The sequence below is a fragment of the Nematolebias whitei genome, chromosome 5 (genome assembly GCF_014905685.2).
Source record: "Nematolebias whitei isolate Nwh7 chromosome 5, NemWhi1, whole genome shotgun sequence".
Lineage (NCBI taxonomy): Eukaryota > Metazoa > Chordata > Actinopteri > Cyprinodontiformes > Rivulidae > Nematolebias > Nematolebias whitei.
In genome coordinates this window covers 48,632,515-48,638,779 of record NC_056502.1, presented here as the reverse complement: position 1 = coordinate 48,638,779, position 6,265 = coordinate 48,632,515, and the positions used below count along the sequence as shown (strand labels likewise).

The 6,265-nt window shown below is 42.6% G+C and overlaps 1 protein-coding gene across 1 annotated transcript in view; it reads left to right on the top strand.

Annotated features, from left to right (window-relative positions):
• Positions 1 to 6,265, top strand: part of cdk14 (cyclin-dependent kinase 14) — a gene marked incomplete at its 3' end in the record, with an annotated part of 171,082 nt that overhangs the window by 100,659 nt on the left and 64,158 nt on the right.

Sequence of the window (6,265 nt, the reverse complement as noted above, 5' to 3'; positions counted from 1 at the left end):
TCCACCCCTTAACTGGTAGTTGTAGCTGTTCCCAACCATAATAGCTTACACACCAGGTGCATATAGTTTAAGGCCTTATGTAAAATCCCCTTCATAAGCCCACCTTAAACCACATAATTGCATGTCACATTTGAACCAGAACGGCACCGACTGGACGTCGCCCAGAGACGACCTTCGCTGGAGGCGACCTGCAATCCTGACGTTGGTCTCCGCTCTTCATCCAGTGGCCGCATCTTCAGTTCAATCCAAGGGTACCCCTCTGTATGCTGATTAATCAACACTTCCAATCGTTGTGGATTTACCGACGACGTTATGGAATTATAATCAACACAATGGAATTACCAAGAACATTGTGGATTACTTTTGATTTTTGTTTTCCTTGCTGGATTACTTTTGACTTTTGTTTTCCTTGCTGGATTACTCTTGACTCTTGTTTCTTTGCTGGATTACATCAAGCTTCAAGGACAATCGAAGGCGTAAGTTCATGTTTGGAATTCATCCCCATGGACAGGTGATGATTTCCAAAGGGGGCACTGTAGTGAACTTAACCTGATGTCAAAACTAAGCCTAAGGTCAAAACCCTTGACCTTAAGAACCTTGTGGGACAGAAACTGTCATTTCATTGATTTGAATCCAGAAATACAGGTTCACCCATCCTGAGACTTTCTTTCTTGAAAATCAAGTGAAAGAACACTCTCTTTTCTATTATCATTACTATTTTACAAATGTTGATAATCAAAGTGTTTTAGTTCAAACCATTTTAGATGTTGCAGTGAACTAATCAATTTTATTAACTGTAAAACAGTAACAATGATTTTTTAGTTGCTTATGCAAAGTAGAATTCATGATTAAGGCCTGTTACAGAGTAATTATGCATTTTCTGATTTCTGTCTTTGAATGAGCAAGTGTGCCTTTTCCAAGGTCAGGAGTCGAAGCAGACATGTGTTGGAACAACTGTCTTGTTTTAAAATCCTCTCAGACGTAAACAGAGGAGTTGGCACCTGTTTCTCCAAACTCGCCAAAACAAAACTCTCTCTGTCTCTGAGAACAGTTTTAATCTGTTCCATAACAATTCTTGCTGTTTTCTGACTTCTAGTAACCTCTTACGTCACAAACCACACCCCTGTCTGGTTGATATTGACCAATCAGGGACTCCCAAATGGACCGGGAATAGAGCTCTTTAAAATGCCGGTACTTCCTGGTTCTCCAGGCTGAGCGCGGAGAAGTTCTGTGATGTTCGCAGTTCTGTGAAGTCGTTTGGGAGAACAGAAGTCCAGCCATGATAAGGCTCTTCCGAGTTTGGATTATAACATCTTCCACCTCTGAGTGGAACTTCTGAAGGACTCCACTCATGTGAAGTCCACTTGCTGAGGTGAGCTTGTGTCGGACGGAATCTCGTCACTACTTCGGACGAGTCACAGCCATCCTATGGAGACGCTGGACAGGTAGCGTTAACCGGAGCTCCTCTTCTTCTGATCCATCATCAGAGAGGTAATGAGTCAAGTTTACTACTAAGCGTACCGAGGAAAAGCTGGGTTCGAATGGAGAGTGTCGGTTCTGGTCAACACTCCCCCTCACACACCATCTTTTACTCCCTTTAAACTTCATTTCCATCTTTAAATTCTTCTCTCAAGTAGAAATCCTTCCAGATAATTTAGAAATGTCTGTGTAAAGTGCTCATCCACCGCGGTGTGGATAATTGATCATAATTGTACAGTTTTCATTAATGTCTGTGGTGAAGCAACGGAAAATCATGGCCGTATGGTTTTCCTGGTTGTAAAGCTGATTAATGATGTTGTTATTTTCATATTTTGCCAAATTAATGTAAATGTTTGATGTTAAACTTTGATTCTGTAAAATAAATGACCACATTCATTTTGATGGGTCAAAGATAAATGACGTCTCACGTTACATTTCATTAAATTCAATGCACGTTTTATTCAGTCCAGAAAAATGAAGAATCCGTTTTAATTGATGAATATATCTCAGCATCTGTTCATCTACATATTGGTGGCCCGTAACGTGCTCATGAATGGACTGTGTATGCATGTAATAATTGATATTTCATGTTGGCATGGAGAAATAGCAGACTGCAGCGTGCTGAAGCTGCGCGCTTGGAGCTAGACGCTGCATGTTTACGCTGGCAATGTTTTGAAGCTGAAATTGTGAGTCATATGTCTTTATGAAAGCTGAAATTGTACGTCTGTTATGTGTAACTAAGCTGGATTTGTGTGGAAACGCTTTATTCTGTTTAAAGACGGTTCAGACGTGGTTCTGGTACCGGCTCGGTTCTGAAAAGGTTCGAACGAGTTGTTTAAATAGCTAGAAAGACGTTTTTGAGACCGGGGCGCCGACTCCGTGCAGCTGGGAGCTTATTGATTACATTTTTAACAGAAAAAGGTGCATTTTGACAGTTTAAAAGACGAAAAAGTTGACGGACTTGTTCAGATAAATCTAACATGCTAGCTGGGGAAAACGCTGCGTGATTGGTTGAATTGGCTGCTGTGGAGCGCTCTGATTCGCTGAGAAGTGAATGACGTGCCTACGTCATTTCCTCTCACCCCAAAGCTGCTTTGTCATTGGTGGATTCAGTCACGTGACCCGGAAATGAAAACTCGTTTTTCATAGGGAATAAAATCTGCTTTTTAAAGTTCAAAAACGCTTTAAAAGCTGTATTCTGATCAGCTGCTAAGTCTTCGAAGTCTAATTGCTAAAATTTTGCCACGTTTGAGTAAAAAATCCGTTCAGAAATGTTGGTTTTAACCGAGTCTAGCCGATGCTAATTTTAAGCTACCAGCTAACGACCGGATGCCACAGGAAGTCATAGCGACTCCTACTGGATAACACTAACAGTGTCTGAGTTAAAATGAGTAAAGTTATGCTGCCACCTTCTGGAGAGACTTGAGATCACAGGTTTTCACTTCGCTTTTTAGGTTATTTTAGTGAAATTAAACGTATTTTCTTTCTGAAAGGCATTTTTGAGTTAATAAACGTTCCTCAAAACTGAGTAATCACTGTTATCTTGCATTTAAAAAGTTATTAAGGTATTTATGCAGACAGGCATTTACCAGGACATTTTTTCATTCACTGAATTCCTCAAACAGGAGGGACAAAATGAAAAATTAGAAACTTTTTAAAAAGATACAGTTACAGATATTCACAGAGTTGATAAAGTTTACTCATTTGCTAAAAGATAATGCACGTTTAATTGTTAAATCACTAAATAAGAGTAAATATATCAGTAGAGAGAAACTCTTCTGATTTTATTTTACCACCTAAACAATTACATCTCCTATTTAAATTTTTAATAGCGGATGATGGCGAACGAAGAGGTAAACACTGACCTCTTGCACTCCAAAGATGCCGTCCAAACGGCTTTACATATTTTAACAAATTCAATTATTGGTAATCAATTAGGGCAATTAGAAGACCTTGATGACAATCAAAGAGATGAAGTACTGCAAAGTTTGGCAAAAGGAGCTAAAGTGTCAGAGGATACAAAATCGAGCCGTGAACGGTTAGCAAAAATTTCCCTGCTTCTCAAAGCGGAATTGGACCATCAGGTTGCACGAAATGTCATGCTATCCAGAGGATATGAATCTGAAAAGGAGAGGTGTGACGGATTGATGAATGAGTCTGCATTGGAGAAAGAACAATTTCAGATTGATAGGGACCTCTCAAAGACTGAGCTGTCAGTACAGGCTCAATCATATGAGGGGAGGATTAGGGATAGAGACCGTGCGTACCAAGCCGCGTGTTCAGACAACGATGTGCTACAACAGCAGTTGCAGCAAGCATTAAAGGAGCTGGAGGATTGCAAAGCGGAAAAGGCGATATTTCTCCAACAATGTCTGCTTTTACAAAGTGAATGTCAGACATCACAGGAGCGCCTGAAAGCTTGTGAGGAGAATCTAGCCACAGCAACAAACAAGATTTCTGACGTGGGGCGAGCTGGTCTGGGACTCAGGGACGAACAAGGTCAGGGTCCTGGTCAGCCACAACCACCCCAGACAGATGCTGTTACACCTCCTCCTCTTAGCCCCGTTCCAACACCCCCACCTCGGGTGATAAGGACGGGTCTGCACCGACTTGCACCTCCTACTCTTAGCCCCGTTGTAACACCCCCATCTCGGGTGATAGGGATGGATCTGCACCGACTTGAACCTCCTACGTTTAACACCATTCCGTCATCCCCACCCCCATCTCGGGTGGTAGGGGCAGACCTTCACCAATTTGCACCACCAACCACACAAGAGAGACCGTTGATACTGTCTCCTTCAATGGATGATTTGCAAAAAAATCTCAAAATATGTACAACGCTTTGTACCGGGACCGATGGGTTCAACTGGAACAAAAGCGTACCTGAAAGATCTCAAATTCAGATTGAAAGATTATCCTAATGCTACGGTTGAGGATAAGATCAGTCTGATACGGCTCACTTCGGACAGAGAGGTATTCACCTTCATCGAGCGTCTACCTGATACAACGAGAAAGGATTACAACCTTCTGTGTGAAGCTTTGATCAGAGAGTACGACCCCTGCACGGAACCTGCTGGTTTCCCAGCCGCTGACAAGGTCAAGCAGGGAAAGAATGAACATCCAAAGATTTATTACAAAAGAATCTTCCAAGCTTATTTTGGTTACAGAAATGAAACCGGAATGGAGGAAGAAGAAAATTTTAAATATGTTTTCAGCAAAAATCTCCACACTGACATACGCATGTCAGTACAAATTATGGCAAATTTCAGAGAAAAATCCATAAATGAGATTAAACAGTGTGCTGTGAATGTATTCGGGGCATGTTCTCATGATAAGACGCCCATAGAGGTGTTTCCTGGTATAAAGGTTAAACCCCACTCCCTGGAAATGGAAGGAATGCGCGCGACGCTACCTCCTCCTAAAACAGGCGAGAAAAGGCAGTATTTTCAAACTAACAAACCACGTAATGAAGGTGCACGCTGGGACAAAAAGGCTCCTCTTTCAGAGGATGGACGTGATCATCGTAAATGGGACATGCGTAGGACGCAAAGATATGGGATCCAAGAGGACCCATATTATCAGGGGATGTCCAAAGAGGAACCCCCAAAAGACGTACCTAGCCGCCTCCCACCTCGGACGAAACGTCCCGAGGCGAAAAAATCACAAAAGTTCCAGAAAATAGGCCCTACACCTCTGAGCTCGGAAGAGACAGAGGAAATACAAAGGTTTTTAGAAACTTTGATACACGCTGAAATGGGAATCCAACCAGGAGCACTATGTAGTGATGCGATCGCTACTAAATCTGAAGGCGCAAATGACAACATTACAGATGTCGGTGAAACACACCATGACATTGCTGTTGTTGCCTCCAAGAACCCCTCATCGGACGAAGGGGGGATAAACTCACACACAAACGATGATGAGTCATCGCAAACTGAAAACTCAGACCCTGATTTTCATGATTTTGAACTAGGCATTCCAGTTCTGGGAGGACTCCCAGATAACCTGGTACCGAGTCAAGAAGCTGGGCCAGTATGTTTCACGAAACCATCAGAGGCCATCGCTCTTTTCTCAACCAATGACGTCGACCAAGGACCACAAACCTATGGTGTCTTACCCATAGACAGGTCCGACGACTCAGAAAAGGATTCGTTGGAGCTCCCCACGGAGCAAGAACCCTTAACAGTATCATCACAGATTGAACAGGTGGTCGCCCAAGCCGACGCTCTGACATCTGATGAAGACAGAGACAACACTCGCCAAGTTCTTTTAAAATATGAAAAGTCATTTTCAACTGACCCAGACATCATCCAACTTCAGAAGTTGGATGATCCTGCAATTAACTCGATGATACTGTATCTGACTGACCCAGACAAATACACTCCATCGAAAGTCAAACTGGATTCCGATCCAGACCTAAAAGTCCTCTTTCAGCTGCGCAAACAGTTAAAACTACTCAAGGACAACCTAACTTTAGCTCATGGAGCGACGTCCTCACCCGTGTTCGCGGTCTCCCATGACCTAAGGGGGGTGACGCCAGTTAGGATAATGCTACCAGACGCGATAACGTGAGCAAATCTGACATTCAGAGTGAGTGGCGCACCGAAACGTCGTTTTCTAGTTGCTTAATCACTGCTTTTGTCAATGTTGAAACGTTGTTTTACTGGTTGCTTAGTCACTGTTTTGATCGATGTTGAGACATCGTTTAATTGGTTTTGGTATTGTTTTGAACACCCCAGGCAAGAATGAATTTTGTTGTGTAGTTAAGTTAGAGACTAAGAGGCCT